Source organism: Pinus tabuliformis, chromosome 4_1 (genome assembly GCF_031772625.1).
Source record: "Pinus tabuliformis cultivar Carrire ecotype Pingquan chromosome 4_1, CPIR1, whole genome shotgun sequence".
In the NCBI taxonomy this organism is placed as follows: Eukaryota; Viridiplantae; Streptophyta; class Pinopsida; order Pinales; family Pinaceae; genus Pinus; species Pinus tabuliformis.
Window position 1 is genome coordinate 892,210,163 of NC_142303.1, and position 22,097 is coordinate 892,232,259.

A 22,097-nucleotide genomic window follows, 5' to 3' on the forward strand; every position below is an offset into this window, starting at 1 on the left:
AGATTAGTCATTTCTGAACAACGGTCCCTTCCTCTGCATACACTACTTGAAATTGCCGAATCTGCATGTATACATGCCTTCACTGAGGCGAACCTGCGTATAGATATGCAAATAATGACTTATAACTTCGCAGATTTTCAAGACTTTAGATATACCCAGATCACAGTAGTTAAAGGATAAAACATGTGTTAGCACTCATATCTAGCCTATCCATTATCAGATCATACAATGATAAGTCATTTCAGGTCTCATGATCCCGATCCATCATTAGTGCATAATTATTTCAGATCTATTAGATCTCATCCATCATCAAGCACTCAAGTGCATACTTAGTTCAGATCAAGCAAAGCATCAATAACCCATAACATGCATATTTTCTTTTGATCTAACTCTTCATAATATTTTCATCACTTGCACATCTAGCCTTTTGATTTTCTCCTCCTTATATAGTTTTATCCTTTTTCAATACCTCGGGTCAAAACCATAGTTATGCTGATGGTATTCTTTGATGGGATAAACATACTTTGCCGTGATCATTACTATGGGCCAATACCATGGTAGGAACCCCTGGTATTCTTTAACCTTAATTTTCTATCCCATACACACTTTTCCTTCTATGAAACTGTGTGCATACATATACGTGCCTTTTATTCTGTGAACCCATGTGTATACGTGACTTGGAGTAGGTTAAACATCGTATACAACTTAAAACATTCTCTTTCCTCAATTTCTTGATTCTGATATGTAATCCTTGGTCCCATCATCCTATTCTTCTGTGCCAGTACTCTGTCACCTCTGAATTGACCTGTTACAATGTGAGTTTCCATCACTTTATCATTTCTGAACTGATTCCTCTGAACTGCCCTGCATTTCATCACATTTGTAAACAAAACTTCCACGCATTCTGTCACATCCAATTTATACCTTTATCAAGTATTCCATTCATCAAATAGGTTGTCATCAAGGACAACTCATCAGGTAGGTTTCCATAAAGGACAACACCTAATTCATAATGCCAACAATTTCCCGTATCAAGCTTATGATTCTGATCCGTAAACCTTTGATCCATTATTTCGTTCCATCATTCTGTCACCTCTGATTTGACATGTAGATTCATCTAGTTACCATATACTTGTTCTATTACAAGTGAGTTTCCATCAAGGACAACACATGCATAATAATGCCAACAATCTCCCCCTTTGGATTTGATGGAAACCACTTTGGTTTTGGTCAGGACAACCTGTAGATAACATCAAGACAAGCACCAAGCTTTTCAAAACATAAATCTATTCTCCAAACACAAAGCTACTCTCCCCCTTTGACATCAAGGACAAAGGAATGACCAATGTTAAATGAAGACTTCCATATATAAACTATTGAATATGAACACTGATCATGCTCGCCCTAGGCACATGCTAAATTCTCTGATCAAACTCCCCCTGAGCACATGTTGTAATCTCTGACGGATGAAAAATGAAGTACATGACTCTATGAATTAACTGAGTATGACCTTCCTATCACCAATGACTCATACATACATCAATCACCCAACCACGTGGGGATACATATTTGACACAACCACCCAACCAAGTGGGATTACATATTTGACATGATCTCTAAAGTCCATACATGACCGAATATGAAAATTATTACATCATAGATCTTTACATGACCTTTACATCAAATCATATGCATGACATTTATAAAAAATACCAAATATCTAAACAAGATCATGATAATTATCAGACACTATCATACACCATATACGATCTACACCATAAACATCTATCAACAACATCAAGAGTAACAACCTGTATATGTCCATCATCAATTCACAAGATAAGACAATGTAACTTTAATATCATCAACCTGTGACAAAGTATGCCACATATAAATATCAACTCATCCTCTTGATCTTATCAAGATCAACTTGCTCCATTTCCTTAGTATAAAAAGCCTTAACATAGTCTTCCATGAATCAACTAAGCATATGTCATATCTCCAAGCAGTAATACAAAACCATTCACATCATATCATATATATGTGAAACCACCATAGTCATCATCTATGACCATAACATCATCATCATAGCAAGAAATGCATGATCTTTCCACAAGAACCCTCAATATATCAACCATGTATCATCACTAGGGAGTTTTCTAACATCCCACATCTGATAAGCATCAACCATGATAATCAACATATGTGAGTATCAAACCTATCATCATAAAGTAAGAAGTCATCATCATTATGTGACTAAGTAAGCCATGTCTCCAAATAGCCATGTCTTCATGAAACCTGCAATAACACCATTCTCTTGGCCAATTTTCTTCATACAAGAGGATCTTTTATACCAACATCACAACTTAAGTAATCATCCATGTATCCAACATAGCGATAGAAATATGTATCTAACTTCTCATTAATGTGAAAGGCAAACAATGAGCTCACTGTCATTTTTCCAAACTTAATTGATACCATCAAGTGCAACAATCCTCAACCATGTGAGAGCCAAGAAGTATAGGAATCCTCATCCATAACTGCACCATATGAAATTTATGCATCATTGAAGGCATGATGGTAGCAGCATAATAGAAATGAGTGACACTTAACCTCATCAAATAATGAAGATGTGGACTCAATCTTTGTTCTTCTCCTTGAACTTATGAAGATCACCATGTAAGAAACATAACTATATGCATCATCAAAAGAATCATCCATAAATTTGATTAGAAGCATCAAAACAACTATGTGGCTCAAGCAATATAAGTATCATCTGAGATTTCATCATAGGCAACCCATGCCTGCAACATAGTATGAGGCATCATTTAAACACTTCAGCAACATAAGCATCATCATCATTGATAAGCATCATTATGTACCAAGGACTTCTAAAGAAAACATAATGCCAACAATGTGTTATTAGAAGCATATCATATGCTCCCCCTGAACCTGTACCAACTGTTCACTATCAGATCTAATAATTTTATGTATCAGTAAGAATCATCAAGGCATCATCATCAACCATTTATACATCAAGTCATCAACAACTTATTAGGGTCAAAAGCACTTCTAAATAACATCCACAGACTGTAATCATCAACCATCAAAACAAAAAAGACAATTGATAATTGTCTGAACCATATCAGACCCATTTTCTGAGTCTGTCCCACTGCTTCTCCATTAAACCAACATATATGCGACTGTGCAATTTCAAAATCATGTATATACACGACTTGTCTTCATAAGATCCACATATGAGAATTGGAACACTGAAATTTCATACTTTCAATTCCCCCTGAGTTTGTTTTGATTGTACCTGATCCTAGAACATCAGTTCCAAGAATATCATTATCATGATGGTTCTTTATCAAAGACTCCATTTTACTCTTGTCTCCATTCATGTGATGAGAACATTCATCTTCGTCTTTGAATGAGAATATAGCAAGACCACACCTTATCTGATCTTCCTTTTCCTGATTTTTGGTGGATTCATCTTTTTTAGATTTTTTGATATAAATGTGCTTATTTGATTGCTTACCATATTGTCTACAGTGATCCATAGACTTGTCCCTGCATTCTTTCACTATATGCCCAAACTTGTTACAAGCATAACATCTTATATGTTTCATATTCCTTCTATAGCAATCAATGGCTTTGTGACCAAACATATTGCAAGAAAAACAATATCCCTTAAGTACCTAGAAGCTAATGATCTTTTTGTGAGATAGTTATTAGCTTGAAACATTCTACTTTTGCATCTGGCTGCAACATGTCCAAAATTATGACATATAGAACATTCAACATTATTGATCAGAGGAAAGAATCGATTAGAACTTATATAGTTAGGAGTAAATGATTTTCTTTGAAGACTTTCTTTCCTTGGTTGTTGATGGGGTTGACCTCTTATCTCCTTGTTGAGCATTTCAGATTTTGCATTAGAATTCCTTGCCTCAGTTTGTGAGCTAGATTCACCTTTAACAGTTTCATGAAAACCAAGACCATATTTGATGGCAGGAGACCTTTGAATACTAAGAATATTATCCAAAATCTTAGTACTATCTTGAAATCATAAAAGTTTATCCTTTTCTTCTAATTTACCTTTTAGGATATTTACCTCAACCTGATATTGCTCTTCCTTTTCCAGATACTGCTTCTTCATGATTTCTTCAACTTTTATTCCTTCTTCCACTTGTTGTCTTAATTTTAGAACCTCATTTTCTTGTTCTTCAAATGCTTGAAGTAGTTCTTCATTCTGTTCATTTGAATTTTCAAGATCTTCCTTTAGAGAGATGACCTCAGCTTCAAGGCCTTCACAGTGTTAGAAAATTATATATTATAGAGCAATGAAACACATAAAATATATTGCAGAAATAAAAACACAGAAAACACATAAAACAAAAGAGACAAAGATATACGTGGTTCACCCAATTTGGGCTATGTCCATAGAGAAACATCTAGTCCTTCCTTTTATATTATCCAACAAACTGAAGAGATACAACCTACATCAAATTGTTGTAATTCCCTCTTCGCTCTCACACAATATCCTCTCTCTTTCTCACTCAGAATACAGATCTACATAGACGCAACACAATTCCCTCATAGATAGCGAGGGGTTTCCTTATAGGGAAAAAACCCCTAAATTAAACATAACTTCTACCGTCAGATCTCTGCCTAATGAACAACCTAGATTGACTACGAAATTACAACATTTTACAAGGAAAATTTACATCTATTTTTAGCTTCAGGGGTGCTATCCCCAATCCCTCGCCAGGGGGGGCTCCTAAAGATCGTTTCCACCCCCCTGGACCCCCCTTGCAGTGCAAATATTACGGGCGGCGTTGCCGCCACATTATGAACTGGGGTCCAATGTGGTGATACCTCTGAATAAAGAAGATAATCAGGCTCCACACCCAACAATCTCCCACTTGGAGACTGATTATAACAACTCCACCACTGCTTCATTTGCTGGACAATGACTCCACTTTAGACCTGGTTGTTTCTCATCTTCTTCATCATACTTGAAGACCAATTGAAACTGAGAAGAATCTCAGTTTCTCCCTGGTTACAACTTTTGTTAACATATCTGCAGGATTCTGGCTAGTGTGTATCTTTTCCAGCTTCAACTGTCCATCTTCCAACACTAACCATATGAAATGGTACTTGAGCTGTATATGTTTAGTCTTGGAATGAAATGCAAAGTTCTTTGCAAGATGTATGGTACTCTGGCTGTCACTGTATAACCTGCCCAACTCTTACTTCTTACCCAATTCATCCAGAAACCTTTATAACCAAATCATTTCTTTACTAGCCTATGTAGCAGCAACATACTCTGCTTTCGTTGTTGAGAGTGCAAAAACACTTTGCGGTTTTGAAACCCAACTGACAGATGTTCCACCTACAGTAAACACATACCCTATTGTACTCCTCTTGTTATCTCTATAACACGCCATATCTGCATCGACATATCCCTATAGAGCAATGTTTCAACCACCAAAGCATAATGCTTGATTTGTGGTACCTCTCAAATACCTGAGAATCCACTTCATCGCCATCCAATGTTCTTTTCCTGTATTGTTCATGTACCTGCTTACAACTCCCACTACATGTGCAATATCATGCCTTGTGCAAACCATTGCATACATTAAGCTTCCAACTGCTGATGCATATGGAACTTTAGACATATAAGCCATTTCTTCCTGAGTCTTGGGACACACATCCTTAGTTTGAAATGGCTAGCCAAAGGTATACTAACTGGTTTTTCATTCTGCATATTAAATCTTTTCAACAACTTTTCTATGTACTCACTCTGAGACAATGTTAATTTTCGATTCTTCCTGTCTCTAGTTATTCTCATACCAAGGATTTGTTTTGCAGCACCCAAATCCTTCTTTGCAAATGAGTTTGCTAGTTTTCTTTTGAGCACATTTATTTCCTGCATGTTAGAAACTACAACAAGAATGTCATCTACATACAATAACAATATAATATAGATGCCATCATTTTGCCTTTTGAGATAAACACAATGATCAGAGTGACATCTAGTATAACCTTGTTCAGACATAAACCTGCCAAATTTTAGATACCACTGCCTTGGAGCCTGTTTTAAGCCATACAAGCTCTTCTTCAACCTGCACACTAGTTTCTCCTTCCCTTTTACCTCATATCCTTTTGGTTGTTGCATATATATCTCTTCCTCAAAATCCCCATGGAGAAAGGCTGTCTTTACATCTAGCTGCTCAAAATGCAAATCTTTAGCTGCTACTAGACTTAAAATAGTTCTGATTGAAGTCATTTTAACAATAGTAGAAAATATCTCATCAAAGTCTATACCCTTTTTCTATGCAAACCCCTTCACCACAAGTCTAGTTTTATACCTTTTTCTACCTCCATATTCTTCCTTCAACCTGTAAACCCATTTATTCTGCAATGTTGTTTTACCTGCAGGCAACTTGACTAAGTCCCAAGTCTGGTTATGTGCTAAGGAGTCCATCTCTTCTTTCATGGCTTGCTCCCACTTCTTCCTGGTTTCTACCTGCACTACTTCTTCATAACATTCTGGTTCACCAGAACCAATCAACAATACATAATATAATGAAGGAGAATACCGTTCAGGGGGTCTACTTATCCTGGTAGATCTTCTAACACCACTTTTAGGTGTTTGAGGTGCTTGTTTCTGTTGTGGTTGTTGCTGTTGTTCTGGCTATTGATCATTATTATTTTCAAGCACCTTCATTTTTTCTGTGATCTCACCAAGCTCTGTGTATTCTCTGTTTTCTTTTTCCTATTTCTTTTCCTGCAACTGATCCTTATACAAAACCTTTTCATTGAATATAACATCTCTGCTTCTAATGATTTTTTTTTTCATAATCATAAAAGTGATAACCAAAATCATTAACACCATATCCAATAAAGGTACATTTCTTTGATTTTGCCTCAAGCTTTGTTCTATTTTCTTTATTAATGTGGACAAAGGCTTCACAACCAAAAGTATTTAAAAATGAGTAGTTTAACTTTTTACCTGTCCATGCCTCCTCTGGAATACCACCATCCAAGGAACTTGGAGGCCCTCTATTTATTAGATAAACAACAGTTTCTACAACATCTGCCCAAAATTGTAAAGGCAATCCTACATGCAATCTCATGCACCTTGCACGCTCCATGATTGTCCTGTTCATCCTTTTCGACACACCATTTCCTTGTGGTGTACCTAGAACTATCTTCTCTCTGTGAATTCCATTCTCTGAACACTATCGAACAATTTGTTGCAATATTCACCTCCATTGTCTGATCTGAGACACTTCAACCTTTTTCCTGTCTCATTTTCAACCAAAGCTTTCCATTTCTTGAAAGTATCAAATACATCAGATTTATTTCGAATACAATAAATCCAGGTTTTTCTGGTTGCATCATCAATAAAAGTAACATAATAATGAGAGCCATCGAGAGATGATACCTGAGCAGGTACCCATACATCTGTATGCACAAGCTCTAATTTTTCGCTCTTCTTTTCTTTCCCAACTCTGAGGAATTTGACTCTCTTCTGTTTTCCATAAACACAATTCTCACAAAATTTTGAATCAACATGCTTCAAACCGGGCAACAAATTTCTTGAGTGAAGAATCTACATCCCCTTCTCACTCATGTGCCCAAGCATATGATGCCACAATGCTGTATCTTCTCATGTAGAGGTTAAAGCATTAACATAATTTGAAATACCATTGCATAAATACAATGTACCAACCTTTTCTCCTTTTGCTATTACTAGGGCTCCTTTGGTGACCTTCCGGGTTTTATCTGAAAAAGCATTCACACAACTTTCACCTCCCAACTGCCCTGTTGAAATAAGATTTTTCTTTAGATCTGGAACATGCCTTACCTCCTTCAATAGGCATTGATTTCCATTTTGTTGTTTTATTAAAACTGTACCCATTCCAATGATTTTACAAGGTTTATCATCACCCAATCGAACCTGTCCAAAATCTCCTTGAACATAATCATGAAAATGTTTCCTATCAGGTGTGTCATGAAATGAGGTCCCTGAATCTACCACCCAGGCATCAATAATATTTTCTAATAAAAGAATCAAAGCATCTTGCAACACATCACTTGTCACATTTGCTTCATGATTGTTTTCTTGTTGCGCGTCTCCTTCTTTTCCCTTCCGAGACTTGCAGGCTTTCTTTAGGTGTCCTTTCTTCCCGCATTTCCAGCACATTATCCCCGATCTGGACTTGGATCTGCCTTTCCTTGACTTACTGCGATATCCTGGGCTCTTTCCTCTTTCCATTTTTCTTCCCCTAGTCTCTATAGTCAAAGCATTACTTGATGTCTCACCGAAGCTTTTTCGTCGCATTTCCTCGCTAAGGATTGCACCAACAACATCATCAAACTTTAAAGTACTAGATCCAAAGACAGAGCTACTGATGGCCATAACTAAACCATTCCAACTTTCTATAAATGAGCATAGAAATAATAGAGCCCTAACTTCATCATCAAAAGTTATCCCTACAGAACTTAACTGACTGGTAACTGTATTAAATTCATTTAAATGATCAACGAAAGATTCACCTTCTGACATATTCATATTAAATAAACGCTTCATAAGAAATACCTTATTTGAGGCCAAGGGTTTTTCATATAGTTTGGACAATTCCTTCATTAAACCCTCTGTTGTCGTTTCCTTTGTAATATTAAACGCTACCAACGCTGCTAGGCGCAACCGTATTGTTCCAAGTGCCTTTCTATCGAGAATATCCCATTCTGTGTCTGTCATACTCATCGGCTTCTTTGCCTTTCCGCTCAATGGTTGGTACAGATCTTTCTAGTACGAATAATGTTCCATCTGCATATTCCACAGTTGGTAGTTTTGGCCATTAAATTTTTTGACCCTAAACCTACCATCTTCTGTCATTGCTCCCACTCGAACCAAGAACCCTTCTCTTCTGCGAGTTTATCGGCCAAATAGACCTTCGACTTTGATACCAGTTGTTAGAAAATTATATATTACAGATCAATGGAACACATAAAATATATTGCATAAATACAAACACAGAAAACACATAAAACAAGAGAGACAGATATACGTGGTTCACCCAATTTGGCTTATGTCCATGGAGAAATAGCCAGTCCTTCCTTTTATATTATCGAGAAAAATGAAAAGATACGACCTACAACAGATCTGTTGTAATTCCCTCTTCGCTCTCACACAATCTCCTCTCTCTTTCTCACTTAGAATACAGATCTACATAGACGCAATATAATTCCCTCATATATAGCAAGGGGTTTCCTTCTAGGGCAAAAAACCCTAAATTAAACATAACTTCTACTATCAGATCTCCACCTAATGAATGGCCTAGATTGACTACGAAATTACAACATTTTACAAGGAAATTTTACATCTATTTTTAGCTTCGGGGGCGCTGCCCCCGATCCCTTGCCGAGGGGGGGGTGCTCCTAAAGATCACTACCCCCCCCGGACACCCCTTGCAGTGTGAATATTACGGGCAGTGTTACTGCCACATTACGAACTGGGGTCCAATGCAGTGATACCTCTGAATAAAGAAGATAATCAGGCTCCACACCCAACACACAGTAACTAATTCTTTCTATAAGTTCCTTCGTTGTTGTATCCTTTTCATTCACTTCATTTCTCAATGATGTCACTTCATCCTACAACATTTGACATTGATCTTCCTTTTCTTTGTACTGCGTCCTTATTGTGTTTCCTTCCTCCATATAAGTTTTTAACCTGGTAACCTCTTCTTTGTAAGTACAATCCAGTTTGTCAAATAGATCTTGTTGATATCTAATTTTATCTGTGAGCCTTTTAACTTCCACCTCTATTAGATTTATTTCACTTTCACCCATAAGAGAAAATTCAATTGTTTCACTGTCACATTCATTATATTCAATATTGCATGAACAGAGAAATGTATCACCAGAGGAAAAAAAATTAGTACCTGATAATTATTTTTCTTGTTCATATTCATTCTGAGGTGATTCTGAATCTGAATAATTACTTCCTCTTAATAGCCAATCGTCTCTCCCATTGACACTATTCCTTTGATCCAGGTGGATCTTCAGACACGGTGGCATGGAAAATCTCAAAATTCGAAGTGGCAGAAAAGTAAGTATCTTGACATCAGATCAAAGTGCTTGTCGCCCTGATTCCAATGGTGTGAACGACACTCCAATTCGAGTCCAGATGATGAAGTTATGGCAGAAAAAAGGTTGCCTTGTTCCTTTGGAAAGTGAGGCTTTTTCTTACAAAAATGGGTTTTAAGCCTTATAAAGGAAAATCGCAATCAGAGGGTCCAAAGGGGCAGACTTAAGGCAAGGCCTTTAGAACCCCCGATCAGTGATCTCCGATATCGGGACTTAAGGCAGGCGACATGCGATCGACATCTGCGATTTCAGGCACGCGATATCGGAACCAGGCAGCGCCGACTTGCGATTACGATATCGGCGATCGGAGTGATCGGCCAATCGGCGATCGATAGGACCAAGGACCAGGACCCCTGAGCCGTATCGATGCGATATGCTGTTTCGATAGGGCCGATGCGATATGCCGATATCGGCGATCACCGATGATCGACGATCGGCGGTCAGCAATCCCTGCTAACAGGACAGTGAACCAACGATATGCCAATTTGCGATATGGGGGACCGGAACCGATGGGTCTATAAGCCCAATTTAAGGAAATTTGAAGTCCAGGTTTTCGGTTTTTTTAATGTTTCTGTGTGTATTATCGCTTGGAACAAAAAAGGCCTATTTTTAAGGTTTGTTGCACCCGCCGATCCATTTGATAAAACGACTGTTATTATAGACAAACAACCCCTGATTTAAGCGGCCGTTGTCACAAATCCAACATTATAAAAGCTCGATGAATGAAGGAAGTACGGGGAGAGAGGATTTTCTGGCACACAGTTCGAGGCAGCAGCTTGTAGGAGGGTTGATTGATCATTTTGTCTGAATTGGGAAAATTTTATATGGTTTCTGCCCCTCTCGACGCCACGAACGTAGTGGTGCTATCCATTTCTCCATCTGAGTTCTCCATTTCTAAGCCATTTTTCAGAATGGAGGTATAAGACTCCTTTTTATGTGCTGATGATTGTATTCTCTTCTTTTCATGCCATTTAATGAATGAAGGCCTCCCCATTGTTTGAGCAGGGCCCGGAGACGTAGTCCGAGTTGGGCGAACTCCGTTATCAATTCTTGGTGTCTTCTTTCATGCTTTATGTGTTTCTTCTTCTTCTTTCTTGTGTGCACATTAAATTTCTATGTTAAGCTACAACTTTCACATGTGATTCTTTCTATACATCTATAAGCAAAAGATCCCTGGATCAAGTGGTATCAATGCAGGTCTTTTTAGATGTGAATTCCATATTTGTATGCTAACAAGAAACATACTCCAAAGAGGCGAATGGGAATTAGAGCCTTTCGATCCCGAAGCGGGGTGTGCACATCGAAGGAGAGACATGGTAGAAGATGAAGCTCATCTTGAAGAGGAGCGAATTTCCACTAGACCTTCTATTCAATGGCAAAGAATGTCAATAAGTTGGTTTTAAGGCTAGAGAAAGTAGAAGAGAGAAACCCAAAAGAACAAGGTTCAGCGCATGGAAATGGTGGAGAAGAACCCCCTCCTTCTCCTTCCACGAGTGAAAGTTCTTCTTCCTCTCACCACCATAATAATAGAAATCCCAGGGATGCATCTAAGAAGCCTTTCTTTAAATTAGATGTTAAATTTGATCTTCCCATGTTTAATGGTGAAAGTAATGCAGAAAAGATTAATAATTGGATTAGGGAGATTGAGGTCTATTACAGGATTCAGCAGATCGTTGAGGATGAGGCAAAGATTCAGCTAGCCTCTCTACGGCTGAGCAGCACCGCTCTCGTTTGGTGGGAGAGCAAATTGCAGAGCAGTAAGAATGTGGGTAACCTATTTTCTTCATGGCCTAATTTTATTTCTGGGTTAAAGGAACAGTTTTATCCCTTGAGATACAAGCAAAAAGCTTTAATTAATTAGCAGTATTTAAGACAAGGCAAAGGTCAGAATGTTCAGAGTTTTGCAGAGGAGTTTAGAAAGAAAGCACTAAATTTGGGTATTACACTTGATACACTTGAAGTTGTAACTAAGTATATTGGATCATTTCATAGCTACATTAGGCATTCATTGTTGTTGTTTGAACCAACCACTATTGACTCAGCCAGTGTAAAGGCAATTCATATTGAGAACATGGGCAAAAATGAAAGAGATGATCATTCCAAAAAACCACCGTTCAAACCTCCTAATGACAAATCTAAAGCGAAATGGAAAGGAAAGGAGAAGAAATCGGAAGTAGCCAAAGAAGGAGAGAGACCTTATTGCAATCACTACAAAAAGGAAGGTCACGATGACGATCACTATTGGAAACAACACCCAAAAAAGAGACCAAAGAAGTATGGAGGAAAAGGAAAGTAGAAGACAGTGGCGACTGTGCAGCAAGACCTTGGATCCGATTCGGGAGATGAAGCATTAATCACAACTGCAGGAAAAAAAGGTACTCTTACACCTCATGTTAATTCTGAATCGCATGAAGGCATTAGTTCTGTAAATGAGTCCCTTCCTAATGATCGAAAGAGAATTGAACTGTTTCATATCAGAGTTGTCATAAATCATACTAAAGTAGAAACTCTGTTTGATACTGGATCCCAAGAAAACTTAATTGCAGAATCCTTGGTAAAGAAACTCGGCTTAGAAACAAAACCACATCCGAAACCTTACCTGCTTGGATGGATACATGATAAAGCAAAACTGAATGTAACCAAGCAGTGTAAAGTAAAATTTGTGATCACTTCTAAGCTAGTGGACGAAGTAGAACTGGATGTAATCCCAATGGATATCTGTGGCATGGTGTTGGGGATTCCATATCTATATGATAGGAAGGCAGTCCTTTTCCGTCATGAAAACAAATACCAAATCACAAAAGATGGGGTAGAATATATAGTAAGGGCTCATCAAACTAAAATCAATGCCAGCCTTGTAAGCACTGGACAAATGAAAAGGCTAGTGAATTCCAGTAAGGGTTGCATGCTGATGGTTGTAAGGGAAAAAGAGGCAGAATTAGCTGATGCTTTCCAGGGTTGTGATTAGGAACATAAATAGGAATTATCTGAATTAATTTCTAATTATGATGAGTTGTTTCAGGAACCGAAGGGATTACCTCCGAAGAGGGAAATCCAACATGAGATCCATTTGCAGCATGATGCTCCTTTACCAAATATTGGCATGTACAGGATGTGGACCATTGAGATGGAGGAAATCAAGAAACAGGTGCAGGGATTGCTGGACCAAGGGGTCATTAGGCCGAGCACTTCTCCGTGTGGTTCACCGATTGTCTTAGTGCCAAAGAAAGATGACACATGGAGGATGTGTGTGGATTACCGCGCACTAAACAAAATTACGGTGAAAAATCGTTACCCTCTTCCGCGCATAGATGATTTATTAGATCAGTTAAAGAATGTTGTTTATTTCACAAAATTGGATTTGCGCAGTGCTTATCACCAAGTCTAAATTGCAGAGCAGGACGTGTGGAAAACTGCCTTCAAGACCAAACATGGGTTGTTCAAATGGATGGTGATGCCATTCAGACTTTGCAACACTCCAACCACTTTTATGAGGGTCATGAATGATCTCTTTAGACCTTTCAATGATGAATTTGTTCTTGTATATTTAGATGATATAATTGTATTCAGTAAAAGTTGGAATAAACATGTGTGTCATGCGAAGAAAGTGCTTGATGTATTGAAGAAAGAAAAACTTTATGTAAAGTTGTCAAAGTGTGAGTTCGGGAAAACCTCTTTGGGTTACCTAGGTCATATTGTTGGTCATGGTCAATTAAAGATTGATCCTTCTAAAGTTGTAGCAATTGTAAATTGGCCTAAGCCTACTAGTGTAACCGAGGTTCGTAGCTTTTTAGGTGCAGTCCAATATTGGAGGAGATTTATTGCCAATTTCTCTGTTATTGCAACACCTTTCCACACATTGACAAGTGCGAAACAAGTCTTCCAATGGGGAGGAAGACAGTAGAAGTCCTTCGAAACATTGAAGGAAAAGATCAGCACCGCGCCAGTCTTAGCCTTACCAGATCTCCAACAACCATTCAAGATCGAAACCGATGCCAACGATTATGCCATGGGAGCTGTACTGATGTAGCAAAAGAAGCCGATTTGTTACCATTCTAAGAAGTTTTCTCAAGCTGTGATAAACTATCCCACTTATGACAAGGAGCTTTATGCCTTGGTGCAGAGTGTGAAAAAGTGGAAACACTACCTGATCAGCAAGGAGACCATCATCCATACGGATCATCAGCCCTTGCAGTATCTTCAATCACAAACCAAGTTGCAGCAATCTCGTCATTTCAGGTGGATGGGTTTTCTTCAACAGTTTCATCTGGTAATAAAGTATAAGAAGGGAACTAGCAATAAAGTGGCCGATATGCTATCTCGCCCTCCTATTTCTGCTTCTATTATTTTGCATAATGCTTCGTTGTCTTTTGAGAGTTATGCTGAACAATATGCTAATGATGATGACTTTAAAGAGATTTATGCAAAACTAACCCATGGTTCACATGTGGAGAACTATCACTTGCAGGGGAAACTATTGTATCACCTTGGTAAATTGTGTATTCCCACAAGGGAAACAGTACATGTAATTCGAGAGGCCCACACCTCTCTTATGTCTGGACACTTTGGTGTCGAAAAGACTTTATTTCATGTACAAAGATTTTGTTTTTGGCCCCATATGAAGAACATTGTGACTCGCTATGTAAAGGGTTGTGTGATGTGTTTTGTTTCAAAGCCCTCTAATAGAAAACTCGGGCTCTACACACCACTCCCTATTCCGAGTTGTCCATGGGAAAGTGTGTCAATGGATTTTGTAGGAGGTTTTCCTTTGTCAAGAAAGGGTCACGACTATTTGTATGTCGTCGTTGACCAGTTTAGCGAGATGTGTATTCTAATGCCTTGTAAAAAGCAAATTACTGCAGAGCAGACTGCTTCTCTTTTCTTTCAGCATGTTTGGGTCCATTTTGGGCTGCTCACATCGATTGTGTCAGATCGGGACTCTCGCTTTCTTGGAGAGTTTTGGACCAAATTGTGGAAGATGATGGACACCAAGTTGAAAAGAAGCATGGAATTTCATCCGCAGATTGACGGACAGACAGAGGTTGTAAACCGCACCGTGGTACACTTGTTACGAGGCTATTGTGGGAAACATCCTAAGTTGTGGGATGAACATCTCCCATATGTGCAACATTCCTACAACCAAGCAGTGCACTCATCTACGTAGCGTTCACCATTTGAGACATGTTTTGGTTACCTGCCAAAGGACCCTTTTGATATGGTCTTTGGAAGGGAATATGACTCCAGTGAACGTAATGATAGGGACAAAGCTCAACAGTTCATTCAATGAATCTAATTGATTCACCAAGTAGTACAAGAGCAGTTGGAGAAAAGTCAAGCCCGTTACAAGGCTCGACATGACAAACACTGAGTCGACCATCAATTCCAAGTGGGCGACAAAGTGTGGTTCCACATCAGCAAGGACAAGATGAAGGGAGAAGGGAAGAAATTGCGACCAATACGGTATGGTCCATTCACCATTTTCGAGAATATTGGGAACAATGACTTTCGTCTTGATTTGCCGATATATATGCAGATGTACTTAGTAGTGAATGTGGAGAACTTAAATATGTATGAAACACCATTGATCATGGACACCGATGAGGTGGGCACAGTTCCTACAGTTGATGATTTTGCACCAGAATATCTCGATGAGTTACCTGAAGACATCATCCTTGACAAAAGAACCAGGACTTCACGGCGAGGAGATGTGGAATACCTTCAAGTTGGTTTCAAGGGGATGCACCCTAGTAAGGCCAAATGGCTGGAGAAGGAAAGGGGGAGGGAACAATTCCCTCACTTGCCAATTGACTAATGAAAGCTTTTGGCAGTCCAAAATCTCCTCAATGGGGAGGATTGATCCAAGTGGATCTTCAGACACGGTGGAATGGAAAATCTCAAAATTAAAAGTGGCAGAAAAGCAAGTATCTTGACATTAGATCGAAGTGCTCATCACCCTGATTCCAACGGTGTGAATGACACTCCAATCCGAGTCCAGATGATGAAGTTATGGCATGAATAAGGTTGCCTTGTTCCTTTGGAAAATGAAGCTTTTTCTTATAAAAATGGGTTTTAAGCCTTATAAAGGCAAATAGAAATTGGAGGGTCCAAAGGGGTGGACTCAAGGCAAGGCCTTTATAACCCTTGATCAACAATCTCTGATATCGGGACTTAAGGTAGGGGATATGTGATCAACATCGGTAATTTCAGGCACGCGATATCAGAACAGGGCAACATTGACTTGCGATTGCGATATCGACGATCAGAGCGATCGACCGATCGGCGATCAGTAGGACCAAGGACTAGGACCCCTGAGCCGCAACGATGCGATATGCCAATCCAATAGGGCCGATGCGATACGCCGATATCGGTGATATTGGCGATCAGTGAACGACAATCGACGGTAGGCAATCTCCACTAACAGGACAATGAACCAGCGATATGATGATTTGCAATATGGGGGACCAGACCTGATGGGTCTATAAGCCCGATTTAATGAAATTTGAAGTCCGGGTTTTTGGTTTTTTTTAATGTTTCTACGTGTATTATCACTTGGAACAAAAAAGGCCTATTTTTAAGGTTTGTTGCGCCCGCCGATCCATTCGATAAAACGACTGCTATTCTAGGCAAACAACCCCCGATTTAAGCGGTCGTTGTCACAATTCCGACATTATAAAAGCCCGATGAATGAAGGAAGTACGGGGAGAGAGGATTTTCTGGCACACAGTTCGAGGCAGCAGCCTGTAGGAGGGCCAATTGATCATTTTGTCTGAATTGGGAAAATTTTATATGGTTTCTGCCCCTCTCGATGCCACGGACATAGTGGTGCTATCCATTTCTCCATTTGAGTTCTCCATTTCTCAGCCATTTTCCAGAATGGAGGTATAAGACTCCTTTTTATGTGATGATGATTGTATTCTCTTCTTTTCATGCCATTTAATGAATGAAGGCCTCCCCATTGTTCGAGCAGGGCCCGGAGACGTAGTTCGAGTTGGGCGAACTCCATTATCAAGTCTTGGTGTCTTCTTTCATGCTTTATGTGTTTCTTCTTCTTCCTTCTTGTGTGCACATTAAATTTCTGTGTTAAGTTGCAATTTTCACATGTGATTCTTTCTATACATATATAAGCAAAATATCCCTGGATCATCCTTTGAGATGTATTCTTCTTTTGAGGTGCTTCCTTCTTTTGCTTCTTTCCCATTGTTACAACGAATCTCCTTCAAGCGATCAAGCTTCTGCCAAAGGACCTGCTTTGATACCAATTGTTGGGAAAAATACTAGGGGGGGTGAATCAATGTTTTCAAATCAATAACTTTTTACATTTCATATTCAGATTTCTATACACGACTTTATTGAAAGGAACCTGCGTGTGTACGCGACTGTTCTTAAGAAAATTAGCGTATATCTAGTGAACTATGATTCTGTTAATTCATCATATGTTTGTCTTCAACCAATGCATCAGTACTTTATTAAACATTAGATAAACAATAACCATGTCCTATAATAAATGAACCATCACACATAAGAAACACACATGAACACCAAGATTTAAGGTGGAAACCCAATGTGGGAGAAAACAACCTACCGCTGTCATCTCTGTCTTCTTTTAATATAAAGAAAAAGTTGTTTACAATCATGTATGGGCACATACTCATACTAGTACGCAGGCACCCACCTTCAGAAGGCTACAACTTTCACTCATTCTCCAACTTCTACCGGAAGGGAAATACAACCCCCTAGCTCTTGTACTAGCAAATATGATTACCAGTATGTAGGCACCAACCTATAGAAGGCTACAACCTTGACTCGTTCTCCAGCTTCTACTGGAAGGGAGCTACAACCCACTGATTTGATCACCAGCTACTATTGGCAGGAAGCTTCTACTTCCTCACTGAAGGCTCCAACCCACAGCATCCTCCATGGACCACATTTCATCAAATTTTCAAACGGGATCCATCGGCTTTAAAACATCATAACTTGTAGGCCATGTTTCATCAAATTTTCATACTGGACCCATTAACAACACTTAAGCTCAATATCAAAAATGAAATTGTAACTCATCTTAGCAACACTGTGATTTATCTCTAACACAAATGAATCAATCAATCACTGAAACCCAATCATCAATCACTGAAACTCAATCATCAATCTTTAACATAATTGAAACCTAATCATCAATTTCGGAATCAATCACAATTGAACCAATCAATCACTGAAACCTCTGACACAAATCAATCACCCAATCATCAAAAATCACTGAAACCTATGACACAACTGAATCACTCAATCATAAATTTTTGATACAACTGAATCATTCACTCAAAACCCAATCAACCGACACTTAATCAAAATTCAACTAATCAATTGGAATAGTAAGATTACTGTAACCAGTACACAGAGCTGAACCCAGAACACTGTATCAACAACCAGACCCTACTGCAACCTAAAAAATCATATGTCAAAATGTATACGCTACTTCAATTTGGAGACCCTGGTTGTATACGCTACTTTTTGTAACTCAACCTGTGTATACCTCTAAATATACTGAATCATAAATCTTATGAACCAAAAAACTATACCAACCAAAGAAATTATGAAGATATACTGTCATATTACAGAGTTCTAAACAGATAACAACAAAGATCACCCTTCTTACTCAATCAATTAGTAATCCAGACTCAATCTCCTTATACAATCAGTTTAACTTCAGATCTAATGAAGACATCATTCACAAATAATAGTAAAACAACAACACTGATAAGATAGATTAGTCATTTCTGAACAACATGCCCTTCCTCTGCATACGCTACTTAGAAGTGTTGAATCTGCATGTATATGCTCCTTCACTGAGGTGAACGTGCGTATAGATCTGCAAATAATGAATTATAATTTTGCAACTTTTCAAGACTTTAGATATGCCCAGATCATAGTATTTAAAGGATAAAACATGTGTTAGAACTCAGATCTAGCCTATCCATTATAAGATCATACAAGGATAATTCATTTTAGGTCTCATGATCTTGATCCATCATTAGTGCATAATTATTTCAAATATATTAGATATCATCCATCATCAAGCACTCAGGTGCATACTTAGTTCAGATTAAGAAAAGCATCAATAACCCATAACATGCATATTTCCTTTTGATCTAACTCTTCATAATATTTTCATCACTTGCACATCTAGCCTTTTGTTTTTCTCCTCCTTATATAGTTTTAACCTTTTTTAATACCTCGGATCAAAATCATAGTTATGCCGATGGTATTCTTTGACGAGATCAATATACTTTATCGCGCTCATTACTATGGGCAAATACCATGTTAGGAACTCCTGGTATTCTTTAACCTTAATTTTCCATCCCATACACATTTTTCCTTCTATGAAACTGCATGCATACGTATACGCGCCTTTTATTCTGTTAACTCGCTTGTATACGTGACTTGGACTAGGTTAAATAGCGTATACAACTTAAAACATTCTCTTTCCTCAATTTCTTAATTCTGATCTGTAATCCTTTGTCCCATCATCCTGTTCTTTTGTGCCATTACTCTGTTACCTCTAAATTAACCTGTTACAATGTGAGTTTCCATCACTTTATCATTTCTGAATTGATTCCTCTAAACTTCCCTGCATTTTGTCACATCTATAAACACAACTGCCATGCATTATGTCACATCATGTTTATACCTTTATCAAGTAGTCCATTCATCAAATAGGTTTTCATCAAGGACAACTCATCAGGTAGGTTGCCGTCAAGGACACCATCTAATTCATAATGCCAACAATTTCCTGTATCAAGCATATGATTCTGATCCATAAACCTTTGACCCATTATTTTGTTCCATCATTCTGTCACCTCTGATCTGACTTGTAGATTCATCTAGTTACCATATACTTGTTATGTTACAAGTGAATTTCCATCAAGGACAACACATGCATCATAATGTCAACACACGCACACACACACACACACACACACACACACACACATATTACCTCTCAACTCTATATTAAACATTGAAGTAATTACAAATCTCTCTCATACCATGAAGTAGAAAGAATTTCTATATATATAATCCCTATTAAACTTTTTTTTTATCAATATTTTTCAAATGTTATATATCAACTTTGAAAAATAACTATTCATTTTTCAATATTATTAAAAAAACAAGTTCAAACATTTGATTAGACTATAACTTGAAGGTCTTATAGCGCACAATATAATGCCATGTGAATATCTGACTCACATATTTGCAGAAGACTTCTTATTTCAACTTAAGGTGGACGAGGATCTGTTGACTTTTTTTAATTTTTTTAATTGAGGGCCTAGATTGATTCTCAAGGGATTATTCTCAGCATATGCTTAGTCTTAATACTTATCGTGTATTAAATAGTTTGTTAGGTAGCATTGACTTTTAATAAATTTAAAAATTATATTTGTGCCACATGGGCCCCATCTACCAATTTCCTAGGGATTTGAGATTATTCCAATTCTAATAAGTTCCTCCATGATAATTTCATCACTATTATTTATAACATTAATTTATATACCAAAATGGTCCATTACTTTTACTAAATTTAAAAAATTAGATTCATGCCACATGGCTCCCCACCCACCAATTTCCTAAGGATTTGAGATTTCCAATTCTAATAAGTTCCTCCATTATAAGTTCCTCATTATTATTTATAACATGCATTTATAATTTTTTTTTTTTTTAAAGTTAAAGTTGACCCATAACCTTTTTATACATGGTTAATGAGGTAAATGTGTGCATTAGTAAGACATTCTTCATGTTGCAATAGTTTTTTGGTTATAGCTATATCAACCACATTAATATTTTAATGTGGTTGTACTAGTTTATGCCATAATTTATGGATATAGTTGCAATATTCATGCATGATTTCTCGATATTTGTAGAGTGGTTTTTTGTAATTAAGTTTTGTCGAAAAATCATCCAAAAATAAAATCATTGGAAATAACTCATACTTAGGTAAATAACATATTTACTATTAGTTACTTCCCATCATAATTTAAGCAAGTGTTTGTATAAAAAATGGATAGAAATAAAATGCAAATAAATATATTGACCAATAGTTACTTCTGACCATTATTTATGTTCTCTTTAGCACTTATGTAGGAATAATCCAAAAATAAAATCATTGAAATTAACTCATACTTAGGTAAATTACATATTTACTATTAGTTACTTTCCACCATAATTTAAGCAAATCTTTGTTTAAAAAATGGATAGAAATAAAATGCAAATAAATATATTGACCGATAATTACTTTTGATCATTATTTATGTTAGTTACTTCTGACCATTATTTATGTTTTCATTAGCACTTATGTAGGAATAATACAAAAATAAAATCATTGAAAATAGCTCATATTTAGGTAAATAACATATTTACTATTAGTTACTTCCCATCATAATTTAACCAAATCTTTATATAAAAAACCGATAGAAATAAAATGCAAATAAATATATTGACCAATAGTTACTTGTGATCATTATTTATGTTAGTTACTCCTGACCATTATTTATGTTTTCATTAGCACTTATGTAGGAATAAAACTGTAAATATGTAAACTTACAAGTGGTTACTACCCACCAAAATGTATGCAAGCAATTAATTTATCCACTTCACATCTCAATTTATTGGTTTCCAAAGCAAGACTATAGGATTAGATTTGCCTATTGACCACTATTAATATAGCATTGACCAATGCGGATTCCTATTGACCACTATTAATATAGCATTGACCAATGCGGGTTATAATTTTTAATGCAATTTTTCCCAAAACATAAATTCGAACTTGAGTATCACGGACTATGTTGGCTTGTGGCATTTATTTAGTATGGACATTAAAATACTTTATATATAGCTCACTATTAATATAGCATTGACCAATGCGGATTATAATTTTT